The 13,160-nt window shown below is 44.0% G+C and overlaps 1 non-coding gene across 1 annotated transcript; it reads right to left on the bottom strand.

Moving 5' to 3' along the window:
• Window positions 1–9,672: 9,672 nt before the first annotated feature.
• On the bottom strand, window positions 9,673–9,779 carry LOC130500512 (small nucleolar RNA R71). The gene has a single exon (XR_008939134.1). It is a non-coding gene; the product is annotated as a small nucleolar RNA R71 (small nucleolar RNA).
• Between the last annotated feature and the right edge of the window lie 3,381 nt (window positions 9,780–13,160).

Here is a 13,160-nt window from a genome sequence, read left to right as displayed (position 1 = left end):
CGACAAATTACTACCACTATACTATCATTTGACTTAGGAGCCTCAAAACTCCTAACATCAATTTCACCATCAACTCCTCTAGCATAGCCAAACTCATCTCTGTAGACACCATATTCATCCTTAGCCTCCCACTTGAATCTCCTGGATCCATCGGTAGTGAAGGCACGTCGTCCAAAATCCAGTCGACTGTCGGGCGATCGGACTCTCGGTCTGTCGATCGATCATGGATATCCGCCGTCGATCGACGGTGTTGAAACGATGTCGATCGATTGTGAATGTCGAGGTGGACCGAAGTGTTGTGGAACTGGATCCTCCCTTGTGTTGGTGTTGTGGTTGTCCTGGACATGTTGTAGGATGTTTGGATGGCTACGTTGCTGTGTGAACAGGTTTTCTGGTCCATTGGCAACTTGGAGGATGTCTGCTATGTCTTCTCTGGTTATGTGCAGAACTCCTCCATCCATAGCTCTTGCATAGCCATCTGTGTCCCTGAAAATTCCAAATTCATCAGGTGTTAGTGAAACATTCCTGATATCATAAGGTTCATGAGATCTCGGTTGAGCTCTGTTGAAGGTGTCGATCGATGGGTGTGTGGTGGTGGCGATCGATGGTGCACGTCTAGCTGCACTGTTTGATCGATTGAACATGTTGTTGCAGTCTTCCATTGATGAATTTCTGAATGCTGGAAGCTGCTGGGTAGAAGGTGAAAAGTTTTGAATTTTCGTGGCTTGGGTCGTCAACCTTTTATACCCATGTGTTGCCCTAATCGATGAAATTCTGATTTTGTCCTTTAAGTCGTCCGGGTTAATATCGATCGATATTATACTGGCAATGTCGATCGATGGACGATGTCGTTTTGCTGGATGAAGTAGATAATCGATCGATGGTGGGCGTTTGTTGTCGATCGATTGTGGTGCAAATCTGTCATTCTCCAAGTAGATTTCCCAAGCTCTCTCTTCCCAATAGTCTTCATCATATTCTTCACTGTGGTCTCCACTGTGGAAAGAGGTGGCTGTGTCTACTGCAAAACTCTCATGAAATCCGCTATCTGCCCAACTCCTTATTGAGTAATCATCTTGCTTTCGGTTGGGTGGGATGGCGAAATTCGGGTAGCAATGATCTGGTAGATCGAGTTCATCATCCGGTGGGTCTCTGTCGATCGATGATCCATAGTTGTTGTCGATCTCCTCTGACTTGAGTACTCTGTCTCGTACTCAACTTCACAATGACAAACTGCGATGATACCAGTATCATCTTCCTTTACCACTAATTTGGCTGGTGGTTTGTCAAGCTTGACAAGGTCGTAGTAGATATCTGGATCTATCATAGTCAAGCACATCCTGTTGGTCTTCATGTCACATATGGCTCCTACTGTAGCCATAAATGCTCTTCCAAGTAAGAGGGAAGAGTTCCAATTTAACTTAATGTCTAGGACATGAAAATCCACAGGGACGATAGCATCACCAATGTGTACCTCTAGGTCTTTGATGAAGCCTCCAGAGTTTCTCTGAGAGTAATCCACGAAAGTAAAGATCTGTGGTGAAGGCTCTACTTGCAAGCCCAGATGGTCTGCCATGACCTTTGGTAAAATGCTGACTGATGAACCAGTGTCACATAGTGCGTGAGGAAATTCAATACCTTGTACCACACAGGGTATTGCAAACTTCCCAGGATCACTCTTCTTTAGCAAAGTAATCATTTTCCTCATCTATTCTCTGACGTTGTCAAACCTTCTCCTAATGTCAGTTTCAGTCTCCCTTGTTTCTCTGAAGAACATCCACAATCTCTTTGTGAAATAAACCTCCTCAAAAGGTTTCTCTGGTGGGATTCCGATAACTCTCTTAGTGAAACCATCAATCTCCTTTTCATTAGCTTCCCTCTTAAAGTTCTTAGGAATCTTCTTCTTCCGACTCCTTAACCTTCTTCCTTCAGTTACTTCTGATGTAGGTGTAGTGTCTGAAGGGTTACTAGTTATTTCGGTAGGGATAGCTTGTGGTTTTGGTGTGGGTCTGAGTGCATTGATTCGGTTGCTGTCTATCGATGGTAGTTGCACTAGGTATATAAGAGGTGCGTGTCGATCGATAGGTGGAGAATAGGATCGATCGATACGGTTCTCTTCGTTGTGTCGATCGATGAGTGGCTCGTCTCGTCGGTCGATATCTTCGTAGGTGTGGGTGGGTGGGTATGGATGAGAAGCCGTGAACTCAGCATGTGTCAAAATCCTAACCGCGTTGCAGTCTGCAAGCGTGTCCAGATAAGACATCGTCGATGTCGATCGATGTGGACTAGTTGGTGTCGATCGACACCATTGTGATCCACCGAGACTTAGCGAACTTTCCACTTCAAAGTCTCCTTCTTGTAGCTTCTCCTGTTTCACCAATTGCCAGAAATCATCATCTATGATAGCATTGACGTGGTGTCTCCTATTTCCTTCCCCTACTTCCTTAGAAGTTCCAATCCTCCTGATAGAGTCTTCAGTTTGGACAATCTGTGTCTCAAGTTTCTTAACTTGAGTGCAGATGGTATCTATCCTCGTGGTCAGATTGTTAAAGACAGAATCAATCTTCCCATTGAAGTCTACTGTAAGCTTCTGCTGACCTTCCAGAACTCTATCAATCATGGCATCAAACTTACTCTCTTGGGTGGGTGGTGGTGGGTTTTGGTAAGCTGAGTTGCCGTAGTTCCTTGTGTTGGTGAAGGGTTTCTGATACTGTGAACTCTGGTTGTAGTTACTCTTCTGACCACTGCCAAAAAAGTTTCTGTTTCCACTCTGGTTTCCATATCTTTGAAATCCAGTACCTCCAATGTAATTCACATCTTCCTCTGTATCATCCTCTCTAGCCTCTCCTTCTTCAGCTGAGCAGACTGGTTGTCCCAGAAAAGCATGTAAAGCATCTATCTTGGTTCTGACTTCATTCATCTGGTCTTCACCTATGGCTGCAACCAATTTCTTCTTGTCAGAGTCAGTGTTCTTGGTGCTGCTGCTGTTGGCTAGGTTCTCAATACGTCTCACAGCCTCTCTTGGATTCCTAGTGTTGAAGTTCCCCTCACTAGCAGTATCAAGAGCCATCTGATACCTTAAGGCGATACCTCTGTAAAAAGTGCTTAATAGCTGCACTTCATTGAATCCATGGTGTGGACAGTCTCGCTGGAAGAACTTGAATCTTATCCACGCGTCTTTAAAAGTCTCACTAGACTTTTGCGCGAAAGTGGCTATTTTGCTCCTTAAGTCTTCAGCGCGTGCCTCATCAAAGAAATTACGCAGGAAGGCGTTTTTGATTTCGGCCCAGGATGTCAGTGATCCTGTAGGTAGCTGCTTGAGCCAGTGCGAAGCTTCTCCAATCAGTGAGTATTTGAAGAGCTTGCAGAGTAGGTAGTCCTCGGGGACTCCATCCATACGAATAGTAGCGATAAGATCCTCGAACCTCTCCAGATGGTCCATAGGATGCTCGTGTGATTGCCCAGAATAAGGTATCTGAGACACGAGAGAGTAGTACTGAGGCTTGAGCTAGAAGTTCGGCTTCTGAATCTCTGGAAGTCGAATAGCTGATCTGTTGGTGTAGTACTCGTCTGGACGGTTATAGTCTGCCAACGATCGTGTTTAAGCTTCTCCTGTAGCCTCAGCTTCAGTTTCAGGGATTATGTTTCCATGTGCATCTAGTTTCTGACCTGTTGCATTACGCAGATGACCATCTTGGTCATACAGGTTTCCATTCTCGCCCTGCGTGAGAATGACAATCGCGACCATGCTTTGCGGAGTAGTGTCGATCGGTATACGGTTAGAAGTATCGATCGATGTAGATCGGTGAACGGTATCGGTCGACGGTGCTGTCGGAGTGTCGGTCGACTCTTGAACGTGAGTATCAGTCGACGGTAATGCGGTTCTATCGATCGATGCGGAGCGTAGGTCTTTGCGGATTTAGCGTTCCAAGTGTGCAGGATCCTCTGAGAATAATAGTTGATTTCCCTTGTTGCTTCTGGTACTGCTGGGCATGTACCTGAAAAGACAAGAAAGAAAAATTTAAATAAGAAAGGGGGTAAAAGAAAAACCTAAGATTAATAAGATTAAATCTAATGGCGATCAAAGCTCCCCGGCAACGCCGCCAAATTTGATAGTGCTCAAATTACCCAGTAGAGCTTACTCTCTCAAATAAGAGGTACAGCTGTAGTACTTAGGGATCGAATCACGAGGAGCTAGGGAACCAATTAAATAAAATCTACTAATCAATCCTAGGCAAGGTTGGTTTATATGATAGAAATAAAAATAACAAATCCTAAAATGAGCAAAGCAGTTGCTCCAACTAACAATATGAAGTGTTGTTTAAATGAGATAAAGAGTGCTAGACATAGGGTTTCTATTCAGGGATGGAGATTATAATCTCTATAAATGCTTTAATAAGTTGCTTGCATGATACTATAGATCTCAGCCGCTTAACATATGTGAATTAATCACTGGTTAAAATATCTAGATCTCTGGCCACACCTTTCGCATGATGACACAGAAAAAGAGTCGGTCGATATCCTTTTGAGATATCGAGCGATACACCTTTCGCGGCGCCGATCGATTTACCAGTAGGGTATCGATCGACGGCTTCTAGATCTGCCTAGGCGCGAACCGAATATGACCGCGAGGTCTCAAGGAGGAACTGTCGTTCTTCTCAACGGGAAACATGCATCGCTCAAATGGATAATTCAAGATAATCTAAGATCCTAGTGATCTATGTTCTAGTTAGCTACTCTAAAACAAGCATAGGGTACAATCCATTTGATGAGTATCACAACTTAGCAATTATAGCTTGGGGCTAATCCCACAAGCCTATTTAAACCCTAGATCTAACAAGTAGACTACTCAGACATAGCCAAACAATTCATAACAATAGATAGATGAAAGAATTGCATAGATAGAATAAAGTAGAAATACAAAAGGAGATGAGAAATCTCTCTAATCTCTCTCAAACAAATAAAACTCTAGTCTCTCTCTCACACTCTCTGCTTTGGTTGTGAAAAGCTTCAAGCTTCAAAGGGTTTCAAAACTTGCCGTCAAAAAGACTTTGCAGGAGTATTTAAGAATTTCCATTAGGTTAAAAACTCGTCAGGGGCAATCTCGTAATTTGGTGAAGTCTTGGTGAAATAGTCGGCTAAACCATTTCGTCCTCGATATCGATCGACAACACTGAAATGTGTATCGATCGATTATAATCTTCTAGTACGCGGATCTTCTCAGCTGCATCGATCGACGACTCAGGATGAGTATCGATCGATTGTAATCGCAATGTTGACTTACGACTTAGTCTTGAATGGTCAACTCGGGTGTATCATCTCTTGTACTCCAAAATGCTCCAAAAACATCACTTTCTCACGAAATGCTCCTGAACCTGAAAACATACCTAACAGGCTAGAAAACAGATTAAATATATAATAAAATACTAGTATACCATGGTTAAAAACGGGTAAAATCCATGGTATATCAATCGGTCGATGGAATCGTGTACATCTCTTGCTGCAATGCATCCATTTGTGTGGCTAGTGCATCCATGTTATCACTCATAAGGTAGTAGGAACTACCAATTATTTCTTCAAAAAAATATAACTTTTCTTCCAATTTTGTAAAGCGTGTATCGATCGATTGCTTTAAACTGGTATCGATCGATGTGTGATGTGGCTTGCCGGTCGATGGCTTCCATCTGTCATCGGTTGATGGCATAGGTTTCCTTGAGTTTCATGCTTGAGATTCTCTTGTTTTCTGCTTCATTATGTGATTTGTAAGGCTCTCCATAGATGCGGTCAACCATGTGATCTTGTCATTGAGTGGATGATAGATACTATCAAGTTTCCACTTGAAATCATTCAGTGAATCTTCTTGCATATTGTAGATTGCTTTGAGTTTCTCTTCCATGTCTGCTCTGCTATATGGATCTGGTGGTGTAGCTTTAGTGAACTCTTCTCGATGCTCTGCATGTGCCTTATCGTTCGATGTAGCAGTGTTCCTATCGATCGATGCTGTAGCATCTAGTTGGTATCGATATTTGAAGCATGGTTCCTTCCTGCAAGCTATTGCAAAATCTGCTTCAGCTATCATTCTCTGATACTTTGGATCATTGCGTTGCTGGATGAATAGATTGTCTGGTCCATTAGCCATAGCAAGAATATCTGCAATGTCTTATATGGATTCTTGTAGAATACGGCTATCCATAGCTCGTGCATTGCCTTCTAGATCCCTGAAAATACAAAACTCATCAGGTGTTAAATATCCATAATCTAACTTATTTTGAATGTAAAAATCGGATGGTAAGGGTTGAATATCAATTGATGTAGAGGAATCCTCGTCGATCGATTTCGTCTTGTGTTCTCAATGGGGAAGAATGCAATTAAATTCTTCTCCATATGGTTGGAAGGTTGCTGATGCATCTTGTATGCTTCTAAGGTTTGTGATGTTTCTTCTACCCTGGAGCTCCATTTATAGTAGTAATCTCCAACCAAATTTCCAATTTTGAGATTTCCTTTTTCCTCAAGGTCGGTTTGCTTCATGTCGATCGATGCGTTGTGATGATCATCGATCGATTCGTGTGCATGCTCTCCTCGTATTGGACGGATGTCGATCGATGTGAAGGGTCTTGCGTCGATCGATTCTTGAAGTATGTTTCCATGTGAATGAGATGGAAATCCATCTCTAGTGAAGACTCCTTGGTGCTCTCTAGCTTGTCCTTCCTTGTTGTTCTCATTATACTCTTCCATATGTTGGGAAGGTATAGTAGCTTTTAGGGAAAAATTGGATAGCAGTATGATGGCCAATCATCTCGTGCCTCTGTAAGTGCCATATCGATTGATACAAATTTGCTGATGTCGATCGATTTGCCTTTGTCTGATCTTGAGATCTGATTTAGATCCGTGCCTTCCTCGCTGGGTGCTGACTGTGATCTGGTGTGATCTGCTGGGATGAATGGGTGGGAAACATGTTGGGTGGGCTCTTCTTCTCTGCGAAGGAATGAGTATTCGATCTCTCTTTCCCTTGTGAAATCCTCATCATATTCATCATCTCTTGTCTCCACTGCGAATGTAGGCTCGTAGTAGTCGTTCTCCCAACTCCCATCTGAATAATCACCTGGAAAATAATCCACTTCATACATAGGTGTACTATCGATTGATGTGGAGTGAAAATGTTGCTCGTATCGATGTGATGACTGATTGATCGGTCGATGAATGATCATCAGTATTGATCGATACATAGGTGTGGGTGTTGATCGATTCGTAATCATCTGCACAGTAGCATGTTGCTACGAGTTTTGGATCATATGTAGCCTCTTTGCAGGCGTCTGTGACTTGACAACTCTGACTGGATCATAGTAAATCTTTGGGTTGATGAGTGTCAAACACATCTGATTTGTCTGCAAGTTCCAAACAGCTCCCACAGTAGCTAAGAATTCTCTTCCAAGTAGTAGAGAAGAATTCCAATTCAACTTAATGTCTAGGACATGGAAGTCAACTGGAATTAGGGTGTTGCCAATCTGCACCTCAAGGTCTCTGATGATTCCTCCTGAATTCCTTCTAGAACAATCCACAAAATAGAATGATTCCTTGGAAGGTTCTACCTTTGGAACTAGTTGGTCTGCTATAACCTTAGGTAGGATGCTGACTGATGCTCCTAAGCATGAAATTCAATACCTTTCACCAAGCATGAAATTATGAATTCTCCAGGGTCACTCTTATTCTTCAATGTGATCCTCTCTTTCTTCCATTCTCTGATATGATGAAATATCTTCTCAATATTCGGTTCTGTTATCTTGGTCTCTGATATATGGTGTTTTTCACATCATTGAATATATGTTTTCATTTGTTTCAAGTCACTAATTCGTGTCAGTCTAGTCCTTTTTGACCTTTTACAGGTCTGGAGTTAGTAGAAGAGAGAAGAGAAGGTGCCTGATGAAAAGATGTCCTTTTGGAGCAATCCTGCGGAGAACACTCAAGTAGAACAGTCCCGAGACTGTTCTCTCTCAAGCGGAACAAGCAGACGGAGTGATCCAGAGATTGTTTCCGACGAATATGGAAACTCTTTATTTCGGGAATTAAAGCCCTGTTGCCCTAATCTCTTTTCTTCTGATTGGCGCCTCCATATAAAACGCCATCTATCTTTTTACTATTTTCTTACGCTAGTTTTACAAGAAAACACTGTGATTTGCGATCTGCAACTTGTAAGGGAGAAGAATCCATCCTCTCATAGAGAAGATCATCTGAACCCTATTGTTTTCCACTCTGTTCATGCAATTTTATTCAGGATTTATGTCTTTGATTCTTTGCACCATGATCAAGTAGTAGCCTTGCTTGCCTAGGATTTTTAGGGTGTTGAGACATGAGCTGAACATAGATAAGCGATCCATAACTGTTCTTCATTCATATTGTTCTTACTGCTTTCATTAACCTGATCACTTGATGTTAGATCACTAGTTCATCGCCTAGTTAACCGCTTAGGAGATAACTTGATTTGTATTGAATGAGCTTAGTATCCCTAATCAGCGAAAGTAGATATTAGGGTGGTAAGTGAACTGATCGGGCCTGTTCTCTAAAGCTTGCAATCGATCCTCATCCCAACAACATTTAAGGGGTGAGATCGATCTGCAAAGCGATCACTGCCACGACAGTGGAGTGTTCCAGCTGAGTGATCCGAGTTCTAGAAAGCACTTCATCGCGCTTGAATAATTGTTTGGATCCAATTCAACACCCAATGAAATACCCTAGGCTAGCTCTTGTTTAATTGAATCAATCTTGTGTTCATTTGCTTGTTAACTATCGTCACTTTCAACCAAATTATTATCTTCTTCATAGCTTGATTTCGGAACTCATAGAACTAGAGTGTAGACTGGTCCTCTGGATTTGAATCTCAAGTACTACAATTGCAACTGTTAACTTGGCAGTAGCAATGATTCATTTTTAGTGTATCAAGTTTTGGCGCCGTTGCGACAGGGACCAGATTTTTTACCTCTAATTTTCGGTTTCATATCTAGTCTAAGATATCTAACTCGTGTTTATTTCTTTCTTTCAGCTGATGATCCAGGTGCATGACCAGTAGACATACTCGGAGCAACGCACAAGGACCACTGCATCAGCTTACCAACGAGGAACTAGCAAGATTGGAACGACAGAACCGTCAACAGCCGAGATCTGAACACCAACATGGGTGATCACCAAGATGATCTCACTGCTGCGTTTGCACTCATGCAACAGCAGATGCAGCAAACGATCCAAAAGCAGCAAGCTGCTGCCGAGCAAGCTGCTCTGAATGCTGCAAACCAGCAGAACCAACAGGAGGAAATTGTCCAGATCGGCCAGAGAAACTTACTGCCCAATCTGCCTGCTACGCGATCTGCCATCAACCTTCCACCGTGCACTAGGCAAGACTTCGAGATCAAGCCAGCCTTGATAAGTCTAGTGCAAAGGAAGATCTTTAATGGACTTCCTGCTGAGATACCGATGGACCACATCGAGCACTTTGAGAAGATGTGTGGTTTCACTAAAGCGAATGGAGTACCACCCGATTACATCAAGTGTACTCTGTTCCCTTCCTCTCTTGATGGGAAAGCTGCTCGCTGGCTAGATTCCCTACCCACAGGATCACTCACCACTTGGGAACAAGTCCGAGAGGCATTCTTAAGCCACTTCTACATGAAATCGAAGACGGCAGCTCTGAGACAGAAGATCGTGACCTTCAAACAGTTGGTGGACGAGCCGTTCTGCGATGCATGGGAGCGATTCAACGTCTACCGCAGAGAGTGCCCGCATCACGGTTTTGAGGAAGACTATCTGCTGGGAGTGTTCTACGATGGAGTAGGCTGGGAGTACAGGAACGCTTTGAACTCAGCCAGTAAGGGACATTTCATAACTCAGTCCACTCAAGGTGCCTTCGAGTTGATTGAGAACATGGCCTCAAGCTCAGCTGATAATAACCTCGAGACTGATTGCACTCAGAAGGTGAAAAGCATCGATAACAGCAAGATTGATGAGCTCTTTGCCAAGGTCGATCAGCTGATTAAAAGCAATCAGAACCAGGTCTTCATCATGGAAGAATTCCCTCAGGATAAGGCAACCGCGGAAGGCACATCAGAGGCAGATCAGTCAGCTGAGGATCAGCATGAAGTGAGTTATGTGAATGGGCAAGGATGGCAGTTCAAGAACTATCACCCGAACCCTAACGTGAGGAACAATCCCCACCTGTTCAATGCCCCTAAACCAGACGATAAAGCTCAAGGAAATCAGGGTCAGAACAGTGGATACCAAAGGCCTTATGGCAATCAGGGAAGAACCTTTGTCCTCAACCCAGCTCAGAATGCCCAGTTCCATAGCCAGAAACAGCCGGTTAATCAGCAGGTTGCACAACCGGCTCAGACTGCTCCGCACGATGACATGAAGAGCCTCGCCAATATGATGAGCCAGTTGCTCCAAGGACAGCAGATCCAGGGGAAAGCATTGAACCAGGTCACAAACGACATCAACACCAGGATGAATCATATGTTCAATGACCTGAGTGCCAAGTATGACAATGTCTCAAGCCATATGAGACAGATGGATATTCAGATTGCTCAGACTGCTGAGAGTGTGAAGAGACAACAAGGAACTCTCCCTGGAAAAACAGACAAGAACCCCAAAGAGTGCAATGCGGTAGGTCTAAGGAGTGGAAAGCAACTGCCTGATCTGGATCCCAGGAGATTCACATCGGCTGAGAAAGGGAAGCAGGAGGAGTCGGATCAGCCACCTAAAGCTGTACCCACAGATGAGGAAGAGGCAGAACAACCTACTGAGACTGTTCCGACTGAAGCAGAGCGACCCACTGGGGTTATTCCACCGACTGCAGCACCTTCTTCTGCTCGTCAGTATGTACCAAAAGTACCCTACCCTGTTCCAGCTAAGGCTTCACGCAAGGATAAGGAAGAGATGAAGTGCAGGAAGATGCTAGAAGACCTAACTGTCAAGCTCCCTCTAATGAGTGCGATCCAGATGATACCATCCATGCGTAGCTTTGTAAAGGGACTGATCTCTGGGAAGATATCTAATGACAGCGAGTTCATGATTGTCTCTAAGGAGTGTAGTGCGGTGCTCCAGAACAGAAGGATCAAGAAGTTGGGTGATCCGGGAAAATTTGTCCTCTCGGTTCAGATTGGGAGAACAGTCTTCTCTTGCTCACTGGTCGATTTAGGGTCAAGCATAAACCTCATGCCATATACTGTGGCTAAGCGCCTTGGTACACAGACTTCAAGCCTACCAGGATGTCCATAGTGTTTGCTGATCGATCTGTGAAATCTCCAGTTGGAATCCTCGAAGATCTTCAAGTTCTGGTTGGGAACACACTTGTTCCTGCCGATTTCGTTGTTCTGGAAGTCGAGGAAGATTCCAATGATCCCCTGATCCTAGGCAGACCATTCCTCTGCACTGTTGGAGCTATCATTGATGTCCGACAGGGGAATATTGATCTCCACCTTGGAGATATTGTGATGAAGTTTGAGATGGATCAGATGCTCAAGAAACCGATGCTGGATGGACAAACCTTCACTGTCCAAGAAGATGGTGATCCGCTAGAGCCGCATGAGGGAATGATCGAGGAGATTCTCACCGAGGATCCACTTGAACTCGCCTTAGTCAGAGCTGAAGCCGAGCAGAGCTCAGAGAGTGTTGATGCTGATACATATGCCAATTTCCTGGATTCAGTCAGGAGTATTGAAAGAATGGTGGCAAATCTACGTTTGGGGGAGAACAGTGAGTCCAGCAAATCGACTGGAACAACCGCGCCTCAGAACCCGTTTGTACCGGTAGCTCAGGCCGATGACTCATGGAGCGAACTGAAAGCTCCAAAGGTAGAGCTCAAATCCCTTCCCAAGGGACTCAGGTATGCATTTCTTGGACCCAACTCTACATATCCTGTCATTGTGAATGCTGACCTGAACAATGCCGAGACTGCTCTGCTTTTGTGTGAACTGAGAAAATATCGTAAGGCATTAAGTTATTCTCTAGCTGACATACCTGGCATTTCACCTGATCTGTGCATGCATATAATACACCTGGAAGATAAATCGATGACTTCTGTAGAACATCAGAGGAGGTTAAACCCAAATCTAAAAGATGTTGTAAAGAAAGAGATAATGAAACTTCTAGAAGCAGGTGTGATCTATGCGATCTCTGATAGTAAGTGGGTTAGTCCTGTGCATGTAGTACCCAAGAAAGGTGGGATCACTGTAGTAACCAATGAAAAGAATGAATTGATCCCTACTAGAACAGTCACTGGTCATCGCATGTGCATTGATTTTCGCAAGCTTAATGCTGCGACTCGTAGGGATCACTTTCCACTTCCCTTTATTGATCAAATGCTAGAGAGATTGGCTAACCACCCTTACTATTGCTTTTTAGATGGTTATTCAGGTTTCTTTCAGATTCCCATCCACCCAGACGATCAGGAGAAGACGACGTTCACATGCCCTTATGGAACATATGCATACAGGAGGATGCCCTTCGGCCTGTGCAATGCTCCAGCGACCTTTCAGCGCTGCATGATGTCGATTTTTACTGATCTGATCGAAGACATAATGGAGGTTTTCATGGACGATTTCAGCGCCTATGGAAGCTCCTTTAATGTTTGTTTGTCAAATTTGTGCAGGGTGCTGAAGCGATGTGAGGAGAAGCATCTAGTGCTGAACTGGGAGAAATGCCACTTCATGGTCAGAGATGGGATTGTTCTGGGACACAAGATATCAGAGAAAGGCATTGAGGTGGACAAGGCAAAGATCGAGGTCATGATGAGTCTGCAACCACCAACTTCAGTGAAGGGAATCAGGAGTTTCTTGGGACACGCTTGTTTCTATAGGAAGTTCATCCAGGACTTCTCTAAGATCGCGAGACCACTCACTCGGTTGCTCTGCAAAGAAGCTCAATTCGCCTTTGACAGCCACTGCCTAGCCGCATTCCACACGGTCAAGGGAGCTCTAGTCAGTGCACCAGTGGTCCAACCTCCAGACTGGGATCTCCCTTTTGAGATCATGACAGATGCAAGTGATTTTTGCAGTGGGAGCAGTCCTTGGACAGCGTAAAGACAAAAAGCTTCACGTGATATACTATGCAAGCAGAACCTTAGATGAAGCTCAGTGCCGATACGCAACCACAGAGAAGGAGCTCCTTGCCATCGT

This window comes from Raphanus sativus, chromosome 9 (assembly GCF_000801105.2).
Source record: "Raphanus sativus cultivar WK10039 chromosome 9, ASM80110v3, whole genome shotgun sequence".
NCBI lineage: Eukaryota > Viridiplantae > Streptophyta > Magnoliopsida > Brassicales > Brassicaceae > Raphanus > Raphanus sativus.
The sequence above is the reverse complement of the archived record's forward strand: the minus strand, read 5'-3'. Positions and strand labels throughout refer to the sequence as shown.